The following is a 15,253-nucleotide window of genomic DNA, read 5'->3' on the forward strand; positions in this document are numbered from 1 at the left end:
TAATCATGCAGGCCGTATAGACCTCCCCCGATAGGGTGAGTAACAGGTATTAAAATGCTAAGAAGAGTAATACTTAACACAACCTAGTTACCATGGTCCCAGACCGCATGTTTTGTTATTATATTTTGTAAGGGTAATCATGCAGGTCATATAGACCACCCCCGATAGGGTGAGTAACAGGTATTAAAATGCTAAGGACATTACTACTTAACACAACCTAGTTACCATGGGTCCCAGACCGCATGTTTTGTTATATATTTTGTAAGGGTAATCATGCAGGCCATATAGACCTCCACCGATAGGGTGAGTAACAGGTATTAAAATGCTAAGGACATTACTACTTAACACAACATAGTTACCATGGGTCCAAGACCCAGAGCAGATGTCTTATTATTATATTTTGTATGGGTAATCATCCAGGCCGTATAGACCTCCCCAAATAGGGGGAGTTACAGAGATGAAAGTGCTAAGAATAGTACTACTTAAAACACAACCTAGTTAACATGGGTCCCAGACCGCATGTCTTATTATTATATTTTGTCAGGGTAATCAGGCAGGCCATATAGACCTCCCCCGATAGGGGGGGGGTAACAGGGATTAAAGTGCTAAGAAAAGTACTAATTAACACAAGCTAGTTACCATGGGTCCAACACTGTGTGTCTTGTTGTTATACTTTGTCAGGGTAATCATGCAGGCCATATAGACCTTCCTTGATAGGGGGAGTAACAGGGATTACAGTTCTAAGAATAGTACTACTTAAACACAACCTAGTTACCATGGGTCCCAGACCAGATGTTTTCTTGTTATACTTTGTCAGGCTAATCATGCAGGCCATATAGAACTCCAACGAAAGGGGGGGGAGGTAAGAGGGATTAAAGTGATAAGAAAAGTTTTACTTAACACAACAAAATTACCATGGGTCCCAGACCGCGTGTCTTGTTGTTATACTTTGTCAGGGTAATCATAACCGCCATATAGACCTCCAACAATAGGGGGGTTACAGGGCTGAAAGTGCTAAGAATAGTACTACTTAACACAACCTAGTTACCATGGGTCCAAGACCGCATGTTTAATTATTATACTTTGTCAGGGTAATTATATATCTAACAAATCTATCTATTTCTCTTCTATCGATTCTATCTAACTATCAATCTATGTATATCTATCTATCCTATCTATCTATCTTCTGTCCGGACTGTTTTGAGACAGCCACTTGTGTTTTTGACAAATTTGAAGTAGGAGGACAGAACAATCATCTTCTTCCATCTCCCGGTTCTAAAAATGAAGGCCATATAGACCTCCCCCGATAGGAGTACTAACAGGTTGTTGTAAACTGCTAAGAATAGTACTACTTAACACACCACGGGTCACAGACCGCATGTCTTATTGTTATACTCTGTCAGGGAATATATATATATTTCAAATCGATTTATTTATCTTTCAAATCAATCGAACTATCAAACGTATCTATCAAATGTAGATTGCATCTATTGATCGATGTAATTCGTATCTATAAAATGTATATTACATATTTTGGTTGATGTCATTCGTATCTATAAAATGTATATTACATCTTTGATTCGATAACATTCGTATCTATCAAATGTATATTGCATCTATTGATCGATGTAATTCGTATCTATCAAATGTAAATTGCATCTATTGATCTATGTAAATTGTATCGATCATATGTATATTGCATCGATTGAGCTATGTAATCTATGTATCTATCTATCAAATCTATCTATCTCGTGGTTGTGCAAATAGACTGTTTGCGGTTGATTGCGGTGCGTTACACTTGGAGTTTGCTCTGTCACTGTGAAGCGGCCGTAACCCTTACACTACCTGATAGATACAACATCATAACTGATGTTTTAAAGCACGTTATTGCAAACAATTTTTGAATGTTAGGTGATTTAGGCCCTTTATGGGTTAAAAGCAGACTCTGCATAAACTATGTAATTTTCCATGGGAGTTTTGCCATGGTTCCCAATCCAGCATGCCACAGTCCCGGTGTTAGTCCCCTTGAAACAACTTTTCCATCACTATTGTGGCCAGAAAGAGTCCTTGTAGGTTTTAAAGTTCTCCTGCCTATTGAATTCAATGGCGGTTTGCGCAAAATTTTTAAGTTCGCGACATCACTATTGTCCGGAGACTAAGGGGATGCGGAGGCAGTTGGTTGTTTGGCGGTACACACAATCACAAGCTGACACTCTGCTGAATGACGTCACACGCTCCAGCGTGTTTCATGCGAGTAAGAGTGCTTAGTTCCTCACAAGCACAGAAGGTTGTAACGAAAGTCCTGTAGCAAGGAAACAAGTAGAGGAATCAATAGTAGAACAGTGACTTGAGTAGAACCTGAAAACCTTGGACATCAGCGTAGCTCTCACAAAGAGAAAATTCACAAGCTCAGCAATATCCAAAAGGATGAAATTACCTAGCAAAGGTAGGTGGGTGAAGGATGGTTAAATACGTTCTTGAGGTCACATGTGAAGAGATTTAAAGGTGAAGCAACTTTCTACATATGATGTACAACAGGTTCCTGACAATCATTTTGATATTTTTTGCTTCTCCCAAAGCAGCTTTTGGTAGAAAGGTTCTTCAGGCAGCTGACTTAGTTTGATTCTAGTGCCTATGATTTAAATTTTTTTGGAAAAAAAAAACCATTACTTTTGGATTTAATTTCTCAGTGAAAATAGCTATTTATATTTTATCCCTCCCTTTTGTTACTCATGGACTTCCACATCTTTGGTATTATATCCCATCAGTAACAAGCTCATGGACTCTTGCCACCTATATGAAAGAAAAAATAATTTATGTAAAACTTACCTGATAAATAAATTTCTTTCATGGTGGTGAGAGTCCACGGAGACCCACCCAATTTTTTTCGTTATTTTTAATAAGCACTTTTTTCCTGCTCCTCTTTTTAATGCTTTACTCCTTAAATATCTCACCTCTTGGCTATACATTAAACTGAGGTATAATTGAGGTTTGCAGGGTATTTATAGGCTTTTGAGGCTTGGGAAACTTTGCCTCCTCCTGGTAGGAATGTATATCCCATCAGTAACAAGATCGTGGACTCTCGCCACCATGAAACAAATTAATTTATCAGGTAAGTTCTTACATAAATTATGTTTTTATTGAAATCTGCAGTCTCAAAATGAATCAAACCCCTGAATAAAATCCCTCACAACAGCACAAATATGCAAAACAGGCGTTGTCTCAAGTACACCTGATACAACTAATCAAGGGCTCCATTAGTTGCACTAGGAGTGCTTAAGCTAGAACACATGAAATACCTGAACTGGCTAGGTGTTTGTTGAGTGTCACATTTGACTGCATGTTAGAAATATGGCTAAGTCAAAAGAATGTTCCAAAAAGTTAAGAGAAGAGATTATCGGCCTTCACAAACAAGGAACAGGATACAAAAGATAGCAAAGGCACTGAATGTTCCTAGAGACACCATTGGACGCAAAGTTCATAAATTCAAAGTTAAAGAACAGTGTTTAAACTACCTGGACAGGGTAGAAAACAGCTGCAACCAGATTTCTAAGAAGGCAGGTTGAGAAAAATGCTCGAGTGACTGCAAATGACCTGCAGCAATACTTGGTGGCAACAGGCACTGAGGTTTCAGTTTGCACATTAAGGCGCGTACTAAGCACAGAAGGTTTCCATAACAGAACTCCAAGACGAACACCACTACTGACCTAAAAGCACAAGAAAAGTCATCTCCAATATGCTCAAAATCATCTAAATAAGCCACAAAAGTTTTGGGATTTTGTTCTGTGGAGAGATGAAACAAAACTTTTCAGCTCAATGGATTAGCAGTATGTCTGGATGAAGAAGAATGAAGTATACACTGAAAAGGACACTCTGCCCACAGTTAAGCATGGTGGTGGTTTGTAATGCTCTGGGGCTGCTTTGCATCCCCTGGCACTGGAAACCTGCAGCGTTTGTAAGGCAAGATGGATCCATTGAAGTATCAGGAAATCCTAATAGAAAATGTCATGCCGTCTGTGAGGAAGCTGAAGCTTGGGCGTCATTGGACCTTCCAACAGGACAATGATCCCAAGCATACTTCAAATTACATCAAGGCTTGGTTGCAGAAGAAGTCCTGGAGGATTTTACAGTGGCCATCACAGTCACCTGGCCTGAACCCATTAGAAAATCTCTGGTGTTATTTGAATAAGGCAGTTGCAGCACGTGAACCCAAGAATATTACTGAACTGGAGGCCATTGCTTCTGATCAATGGGCTAAAATTCCTCAGGAACACTGCCAGAAGCTGGTGTCTAGCTATGCATCTCGTTTTCAGCAGGTCATAACAGCAAAAGGGCACTCTACTAAAGGGATACTGATCCCAAATTTTTTCTTTCGTGATTCAGATAGAGCATGCAATTTTAAGCAACTTTATAATTTACTCTTATCATCAATTTCTCTTCGTTCTCTTGCTATCTTTATTTGAAAAAGAAAGTCCAGAACTCTGGACAGCACTTGTTTATTGGTGGATTAATTTATCCACCAATCAGCAAGAACAACCCAGGTTATTCACCAGAAATGGGCCGGCTTCTAAACTTACATTCTTGCTTTTCAAATAAAGATACCAAGATAATGAAGAACATTTGCTAATAGGAGAAAATTAGAAAGTTTCTTAAATTGCATGCTCTATCTGAATCACAAAATAAAAAAATTGAGCTCAGTGTCTCTTAAGTACTAAAAATGCTTGCCATGAAGGGGTTGAATAATTTTGAGACTGAAGATTTCATTATAAGTTGTATTTTCTGTTGCATTTGGGGAAACCATTTGAAACATTGGTTGTGTTGAGCTATTTCAATTGCTTTTGTTTGATTTGTTCATTGCAAAAAGTCTGTACATTTTTAAAATAAACCTGATTTGCAATGGGGGTTGAATAATTTTGATTACAACTGTATATAGGAATATCTATTTAAAAATACATAGATATTCTGCTATGTGTAGAACATTGGAAGGTGAAATATTTACATTAAATACATAGTCTAACACTTTTTTTTTAAATATTAATATTGCATAAATTTGCTTTTACATGTTTTTATCTACTTAACTGCAAAGGGCTACTTAACTGCAATTAATATTGCATAAATTTGCTTTTACATGTTTTTATCTGTTTTTATCTACTTAACTGCAAAGGGCTCCAATGCCCTTTGCAGTTAAGCATGTATACATATGTATTTATGTGCTTATGTGTGTGTATATATATATACTGTATATATATATATATATATATATATATATATATATATATATATATGTGTAAATAAATATATACACATACAGTATATATACATGTACACATATATAGGCATTTATATATACATAAATCTTTAGATATATATATGTAATTATCTCTATATTTATATTTACAAATTGAGAGTGCCTAACAATAAATGCTAAGAAGTAAAATATAAAATTAAATATAACCCCTTTACCAAGGTAGTGAATTTTATATAAGCTGTTTTCTTTTAATGGGGAATTGTTATTGGAATATAAATAGACAGCGCAAAACATATACATGTCTCAATTTATTATAAAACAATAAAAATATGTTACACACTATGAACATACATATTGAGTACAATATAAGAGCAATATGTCAAAACACTCAGCTTAAATAAAACATATATCAATAACAATAAAGATAAAAAAAAAGCCTGTAAGTGGAGAGACAAAACAAACTACTTGCCTGGCCAGGTCAGTAATCCACACTATGTATTTCAGGACTCCTCCCCTTCCTCAGGTGTAACTGGATTGTAAAAAACTGTTATTAATATAGAACATATTTGTTACAATGTGGTCACAATAGTATAATTGTGAGAAATGTAAGGTTTGTGGGATATTTTCTTATCAGACCAATCCTGGCCAGTAGTCCCAGGATCAAGTGGAAAGATAAGGAAAAATCCCAGAACCAAAGTTAATGGAATGAAGGAATGAGGTAGTACAGGAACAGCAAACACCATATGCAACAAGGGTTAATGAGCAGCAGGTCAAAGAGCCAAGTAGGGTTCAGAAGTAAGCAAGCAGTTCTTTGCCCCTGAGAAACACAAAAAAATGAAAGGAATTCACCAGGCTAATAGGAGTCACAGGTGTGCACACTGATGCTGGAGCAGCACTCACAGCGCGGCAATGACGTTACTGCTGTGACGTTACGCACAACAACCTGATGCGGCCATAGTAACAACCAGAGGAGTGGAGGCAGCCGACTCAAGTGGAGCAGAGGCAGCAGGTCTGTGAAAAGAACTTGTCAAACTTTTGCTGAAGCTGCGATCCCTATTATTTCCTATGGAAGACACCACCACTTGTAGGAACAGAGAGTGTCAGCCAAGTTTGTTTGAATATATCTCCAGATCCATGGACTGAGAGCCCAAAAATGTAATTTATCATGGGTCTGACAATGCATTGATCTTTAGGACCTAAGGGAGTTAGAACAACTAATTGGTTAGAGTAATCAAATTTAAATATAAATCTTTAATATTTTTATGTATTTGTGAGAAACCTCCTTCAGTGCACAGCCTGCCATATGTTTGCATCAATGGAGCAGCCACTTTAGGGATTAGAGTTTTGGAGGAATGAATTGCAAGAATATATCCAAAAACTTGAAATAGAAATGGATATGACTTAACAGACTGTTCATGGTTCTATCTGTGGGGAGATAATTCAGAGGGGGATACTCATTGAAGAAGTTGGGTCACTGTTAGAAGGGGAGGTAGAAGTAAGTGGAAGAGGCAGGCCAGTTTTGAGCTGATACACCCCAATAGATTGAGTAAAGATGTTGGAGATATTGGTTCATGTGTTGCAGTGTTAGATAGAGATGTTAGATAATAATGCAGTTATGAACAGTCCTCCAGTGATGGAAGAGGGACATACTAGTCTGGGCCCAAGACAGTTGTTGGTCATAGGAGACTCTACTATTATGGTAGGTAAATAGGGAAATTTGACATACAGATCCCTTAAATAGAACAGTTTGCTGTCTTCCAGAGGCTTGTGTTAGGCATATTGGGGAGTGTATTGATAAATTGTTAGAGGGATCTGGGTCTGATCCTGTAGTCATAGTGTATATTGGCACTAATGACAGATTCAGCAGGACATAACGCATCATAAAAAGGACTTCAGCGAGTTAGGAAACAAGCTTAAAGCAAGGACCACCAAGGTAGTATTTTCTTAGATAGTACCAGTGCCATGTGCTCCAGTGCCATGTGCTCATCCAATAAGGCAAAAGGAGCTAAGAGCAATTAATTCCTTTTTTAAAAAATAGTGTTAAAATTGAGTCATTGGGGTCAATTTAACATGGTGCGGACAGACATGATCCGCTATAGCGAATCATGTCTGCCACACATCGATAAATGCTGACATTGGCCGCTAGCAGGAGGTGTCAATCAACCCGATCGTATTGGATCGGGTTGATTTTCGGCGATGTCTGTCCACCGCCTAAGAGCAGGCGGACAGGTTATGGAGCAGTGGTCTTTAGACTGATGCTTCATAACTTGTGTTTCTGGCGAGCCTGAAGGCTCGCCAGAAACACGGGGCATCAAGCTCCATACAGAGCTCGATAAATAGGCCCCTTTGATACAATTTGTACAGTAAGGATGGATTGTATCTAAATGATATGGGTGCAGGTGTGTTGGAGGAGGGGATGGTAACACATTAAGAGAATCTTTTAAACTAGCAAGAGGGGGAGGGTCAGTCGAAACATAATACAACTGACAGATTCGTCTAAATATGATACACCTGGAATATCTCAAAGCATGGATGATGGAAAGGTACACTTAGAAAATATCTGAGGGAGCAATGCAGAGTAGCAACACAATGCACATGAAAATTAAATGTATTGCAGCAAATGCAAGAAGCATGACAGGTAAAATTGGTGAGTTGGAGCTACTAGTAGCAGAAGAAGAATGTCTCTGTTATAGCCAATTAGGAACAGTTATAAATAGGTCACTAGAGTGTGCAGCTGTGTGGAATATAACAGTGTTCTGCACTTCCATTTCTAACAGGAACTGAAAAGCTCACAATTCTAGGATGGAATTACCAGGAAAGGAGGACAAAATAAATAATGAAAGTAAATCCAAAGTACTTCCAGGCATCACCTGATGCAAGGAAAAGCAAGCAGCCGGGGTCACCTAGTATGCTTAAAAGATAAAACTTTATTTGGAACACAGCATAAAAACAAAAGGAGCCTCAGCTCCACAAACAGCAGTCCAGGGTCACAGCTCGGCAGAATCAGACATATTTCATGTGGGTCTACCACACTTGATCACTGCTGTTTTCTGCCGCTGCTGGGACCTCTATTTAAAGAGAAACACCTTAGACAATTAAAAACAATTAGTTAACTCCTTCCTGCCTTATTTAGCAAATTAAGTAGCACATAGTCCCTAAATAAGGGTAGTATTATTTAAAGGAACAGTCAACACATTAGATTTGCATAATCAACAAATGCAAGATAACAAGACAATGCAATAGCACTTAGTCTGAACTTCAAATGAGTAGTAGATTTTTTTATAACAAATTTCAAAGATATGTGTATTTCCACTCCCCTTGTACCATGTGATAGCAATCAGCCAATCATAAATGCATATACGTATAGTCTGTGAATTCTTGCACATGCTCAGTAGGAACTGGTGACTCAAAAATTGTAAATATAAAAGACTGTGCACATTTTTTTTAATGGAAGTAAATTGGAAAGTTGTTTAAAATTACATGCTGTATCTGAATCATGAAAATTTAATTTAACCTGAGTGTCCCTTTAAGCCACCTACTATTATAGTAGTTTTACATATGCTTTAGGAGATGGAATTTATGTTAGAAATATGCCTAATTGTTAAGGTTTATTATTTTTTTAACCTTTCAACATTTGAATTTATTTAATGGAGACTATTAAATAATAAATAAATTCACATCACTTTCCTTATTTATTAAAATAGTACAGACTAAACATTCCAAAAATATAAGGAACGTAACAAAGCATGCAAAATAGATCAGCTTAGCCAAAATTGAAAATGAAGGAAAAATTATTTTTAAGTAAATAAATGACGAACAATCAAAGAAGGAAAATAAAATAACATTAAAATATTATAAGGGTAGCATAATAACAGTGACCAGTGAAGGCTGAGATACTAAACAATTTATTTTCTTAAGTATACAAAAGAAAGGAACCAATGAATGAGCTAGACAGAAACAAATTAGAACATACAAGCCACTGCCAATAACTGAGTTATCTCTAGATGATATCAGGAAAAGAACTGGATAATATTAATGTAAATAAACCCCCAGGTCTAGATTATAAATTCAAATCAGCCTGGTTGTATGTGAAATAGATCACTTCACTCTTTACTCTAATTAGATTCTATGAGGAAGGAAGAAGAATATACAGTACATAAAGGAGAATCTGTTGATGTGATATACTTGTATTTTGCAAAGGCATTTAATACAGTGCAACATGAGAGATTATTGTACAAAATTAAGGGACTGAAAATAGCTGAAAATGTTAGCTCAGGGATAGATAACTGAATAAAAGACAGGAAGCCATAAGTAGTAGCAATGGTTCATACTCAAATTGGACAAAGGTAATTAGTGGGGTCCCCCAGGGATCAGAACTGTTGTTTTTAATATTTTTATTAATGACTTGGAGCAAAGATTAAATAGCAACATCTCTATGTTTGCAGATGATACAAAGTTATGTAAGGTTATTAGATTAGAAGAATGGGCTGGTAAATGGAAAATTATATTTAATACCAGTAAATGTAAGGTTCTACATTTTGGAAGTAAAAATAAGCAGGCAACCTATTATTTAACAGCTATTCAAAAACAAAAAAGAAGGCGCTTCATGTGCATATCAGTAGTTCAATCCAATAAATATGATCAAAAGAACACATGGTAGTCACATATAGCTACAGCACCCTAGTGTGCTGATATGGACGTCCTGGAGACTCAGAGTTCTCCAGCTCACTCTACTCTGGCAGCGGCTACTGGTGCCTCTAAAGGCTTGTACTGTAGTGATATATTGTCCAAAGATAGCATTAAAGTTGCACAGACATAATGGTTATTGTGTAAAATCAGTTTGAATAAAACACAAGTTAAAACTGATTCAAGTTATGTTCAAATATTTTTGTAGCATTTCTGATGTTAATTGACAGTTGAATATAGACGGTGTTTGAATATGAGTAATCTTTCCCATTGATTTAATGCAACTGATGTTTCTTTTTAGAAGCAATCTGATTGATAGTGGCTTGTATTTAAGGTAGCAGTTTAGGTTTGTGCCAATATGCCTGAGGAAACGGCCTGTGAGCCATGAAACGTGTGGCAGATTAGGAGTTTTAATCTTTGTAAAAATTCCCCTTGCTTTGTTCACTTTTATTGGTTTAGACTTGTGTTTTATTAAAACTGATTTTACATGATACCTTTGGACAAGATATCGCGACAGTACAAGGTTTTGGAGGCACCAGTAGCTGGAGTTTAGTGAACTGGAGCACTGTGAGTGTCCAGAATGTCCCATTATCCAAGTAAATATTAACCTATTATTTAAATGGGATTAGATTTAGCAAAACAGAGGAGGAAAGGGACTTGGGCATACTTGTAGATAGCAAGCTAAGATTGAGTGTGCAATTCAGGACAGTGGCCTCTAAGGCTAAAGAGATACTAGCATGTATTAAAAGAGGCATTGATCCAAGGGAAGAAAGGATAATTCTGTTACTATATAAATCCCTGATAAGACCTCACCTTGAGTGTGAAGTGCATTTCTAGGGACCAATTTAAAAAAAAGAACATTGCAAAATAATAAAAAGTTCAGAGAAGGACCACAACAATTATAAGGGGAATGGAGGATTTAGAATATGAGGAGAGATTAGCCAAACAGGGTCAGTTTTCTCCAGATAAATGGCACTTTAGAGTTGATTACATTATACAGAAATATTCAAGGTCCAAATAAAGAGTTTTTTTGGAAGCTTTGTTTATTCCAAGGCAATTGTTTGTGACAAGAGATTAAAATTTAAGGCTAGATAAAAGGAGATTTAATCACCATTGGAAGAGCAATCAAATTGTAGAACTAATTGACTGAAGAGGTAGTGTATGACGATACCTTAGATAGATTTAAAAATTGATTGGATACAGTTCTAAGCAGAAACAGAATTTACGGATGTGATTGCTTGTGTTAAATGGATCAACGTTTTAATTGTATTAATTTCAATTGGCAGCATCTTTATTGTAAATCAAGTAGTATCTGTATAGTTGAAACTCAATAGACTTCTGTCTTCTTTCAACCTCATCTGCTATACATGTTTTGATGGTTTAATATTTATACCACTGCAGTACCTATCATTATACCATCATTATGTCTTGAAAGAAGAATTTTTAATTTTACGTCTCTTTTGTTCAAGACATGGTTCACACAAGGCATTGCTTCTTGTCAACCGCAAAATTTGCGAATGGTATTTGTTTAGGACTGGGCATCTCTTTCATTAGAAAGAAAAACATTTGATGAAGGAAGTAATATTCATGTGACCACATTTCTTCATCTAACTTCATCACATACATTTAATGGTGGCATACTTAGGTAAAGAATTTGTTACCTGGTACATTTCATTATGGCAGAATTTCCTTGTGCTATTTCACTCTGTCCCTACATATGGTGCATGTTTCTGTGATACTTTTTCACATTACACTATATTTTTGATAAACTTTATTTAAGTATTTTTCAGAACCAGTCCTCTATGACCGGCTAGATTCTAAGAATTACCTTACTTGAGCACAGATGAGTCATTCACAGTGAGAAATACAATCTTATTTTTTAGGGATTCCTCATGGTAGAACTGAGATACACAGATTTCTGTGAAACATTAGATGCTCACCTTAGCTGCATCAGGTCAAAAAATAATGAAAGGGCAAGTGGTGGGGTACTCATTGCCAATGTTCCAGGTTCTCCCAGGGGTACATGTACCACAGGTTGAGAAACAAGGCCTAAGAGCATCCCAGAGAGTGTCTAGAGATGTCACAGCAGCGTTCACATTTTCATATGTTCCCAGAGATGTTCAATTGGCTTGAATTTAATTGATCATGGAAATTGGAAATTATTGTTGCTCCTTGGATTTCAAATAAACCTGACATAGCCTTTATGTGTGTTTAAGATTATTCTCCTGCTGAAAACATAAATGCTCTTCTACACAACTTTAAGCCAGAATGGATGACGTTCCTTTGTAGAATATAGTAGTACTTCTCTTTGGTGAAAGTGTACTTGATCTTGTGCAAGTGACAAATGCAAAATAGGTAAAACCTATACACACCTGAATATTTGCACCATATTAATTTGTAGGTTTTACACCCTGTGGTGATTAATCCATAAACATGACATTTTCTTAGTCTTACACTGAAATTTCTGTATTGTTCGGCCACTGATACTTCTACAGTTTTATCTATGAAGCTTTGGATGCAACTAATTAAATTTGATACAGTATCACAATGAAACAAAATATTTGGCACTTTCAGAGTTTTAGCTATATGTTGTTCTTTTATTGATATATATATATATATATATATATATATATATATATATATTTATTTATTTATTTATTTTTTTAATTGTTAATAAGCTTTATTTAAGAACTGTCAGTGTACAGAACTTTCCAAGTACAAATCTTAGTGATTATACACTTTTACAGTATGCTATTTTTCTATTCAAGTTGTACATATAATTTCAAAATGTGGTCTTAAATAGACATCTGACATAACAAAACTAGACATAAATAACAATTGCAGCTTGCACAGTTTGTAATAGGTACAATAATTATGACTCACCTCAACCTGTTTGCTGATTGATTTGACGGCTATTCATGTCTGGGGAAGATGGTTATGTATGCTGTCTGGCTTCAATACTGTGGTACAGGATCCAGCTCCAACTGCTCAAATTACCTTTGTGAACATAAAAGAAAATGCTGAGGGAATATCAACAAGGAATTAAGGAAGAAGAAGGAGAATTTATAGAGAAGAAATAGAAATAGGGAGAAGGTGAGTATTAAAGCCAAGGGGGGAAAACTGTGCATGCCCCAACCTTGCATCCACCATTGGAAACATTCAGCTTCACAATTTTGCTTCTAAGGTTTCAGCAAATATTGTTCCCTGAATAACTTAACATCTAGGAAATATGTGAGTTTATTATGTTTTAAGAAGCCATACTCTTCTAGTGATATAAGTTCCATGGTTCTGTATACTCACATCTTTTTGGTTGAAGTGAAGGGTTTTTCTAATGTCTATCAATGAGAGATTTCACCCGTTAATGACTATATGTAAAAGATGTGTTCTCATTTTGCATGCTGAGGTTGGTAAATCATTTAGCAACACCATTCGAGAGGGTTAGGGTAAAATAATTGTGTAATATAGTCTGAAAGTGTATTTTAACTGAATACCACAATGGACGGATAGCCTGGCTTTCCCAGTAAATGTGATAAAGAGAACCATGTTTTCCACATCCTCTCCAGCAGCTTCCAGAGGTCCCTCAGTAGATTACAGAAAATTTCATGGTTAAAGGGACAGTATACACCAATTTTCATTTAACTGCATGTAATAGACACTACTATAAAGAATAATATGCACAGATACTGATCAAAAATCCAGTATAAACCTGTTTAAAAACTTACTTAGAAGCTCCCAATTTAACACTGTTGAAAAGATTAGCTGGAACACCCAGTTCTATAGCAAAAAGAGAAGACACCCCCCTTCCTCTGCATATGAAAATACTCTTTACACAAACAGGAGCAAGCTGAAGGAGGTATACATCAGTATTCTCCTAAAAATTTGGGGCTTGGTTAGGTATCTTAAAATCAACGCAAGTTATTTAAAAATAAGCAGAACTATACATTTTTTTTAAAAAAAGCTGTATAGGCTATATAAATGGATTATCTAAAAAACATTTATGCAAAGAAAAATCTAGCGTATAATGTCTCTTTAACTACCACTTGAGCAAGATTTTACCATTCTTTTCTAAGCAACGTGTTCCCATTCTGAATCTGTAAGTTGCATACTCAGGTCTGTGCAGATAAGTCTGTATAGGTAATAGAAAAATTACCAGATATAGGCCACCAGAAATATGGGGTGCATTATCAGTATCGGAATAAATAATTCCACAGTTAATGGCTCAAGTCAAGTTCACAATTTTATATTAGGAAAAGACCAGTCCACAATAAAGAAGCAGCTCTCCTCCAGTAGAACTTGTCAATCCTCAAATTAAATCAAATTAAATCTAGAAAAAAAAGGAGACAGGAGGCACTTCATGGTGAAGATAAAATGATACAAGCCCTAAACCGTAAGATTTTTTTACATTTAGACCTGTTTATATGGCCTTTTTATTTTTTTGTCCTTCTGGATAGTTACCTGCCTTGCTACTAAGTATCTGCAGTGGATACTTTTTAGTTTCTATTTTTATTACTCGCTGGCTAGCCTGTGCTCACTTTATTGAAGAAATGTGGCATGTGGAACAGGCATAAGGTTTCAAAAGGGGTTAGTGTTCTTAGTAAATGAGATTTGAGTGGAGATGTTTTTAATAAGTGCTGAAGTTGGGCATATTTCAGCCAGGAATAAAATCATCAGTAAGGAGTGTCTTTAAGTGTATCCCTATAAATTAATTTGCCATTGTCTAGTAGTTTTGCTAACATCATAGTATAGCCCCACTCTTCACACCCAGTAAACCTTTTATCTAACCACCCAGAGAATTCTGCATTTAAAGCAATGGGGAGAAGGGGAGATATTAAAAAATAGTTTTTTTTTTGTGGATTTAAGAATGACATTATTCATTTGTTTTTATGCTTTTGAAAAAGGTGATCGCAGTCGCCAAACCATGTAGCGCTTTTATATATACTACTAGTAAAGCTTTTACTACTACCACTGCATCCTAAGATATGTTGAGACTGTTTGATATGGTCCTGGTGAAAAGCCATTGAAATAAAGACACCTTTATATACTTCCTCTGTGAGTATATTTGATTTAGCATTAAAAGTTGTATTTGTGTTACTGCATTATTGGTGGATTTGTCTTCTATGAAAATCAATCACGAGAGCTTTACTCTGAAATTCTGAAGAAGGCCTAGAGGAGAATTGTCACCACAATTATTAAAGAGAAGTTAAGGATCGGGTCAGAGGAGAGACCGAGGCAGGCAGTGGCCTCCACAAAGGAAGTAATCTTTTACCGTCCTTATAAATTGCATACGTTTGTTACTTATAGTATTAGGTATGTTGTGTA

Source organism: Bombina bombina, chromosome 5 (assembly GCF_027579735.1).
Source record: "Bombina bombina isolate aBomBom1 chromosome 5, aBomBom1.pri, whole genome shotgun sequence".
In the NCBI taxonomy this organism is placed as follows: domain Eukaryota; kingdom Metazoa; phylum Chordata; class Amphibia; order Anura; family Bombinatoridae; genus Bombina; species Bombina bombina.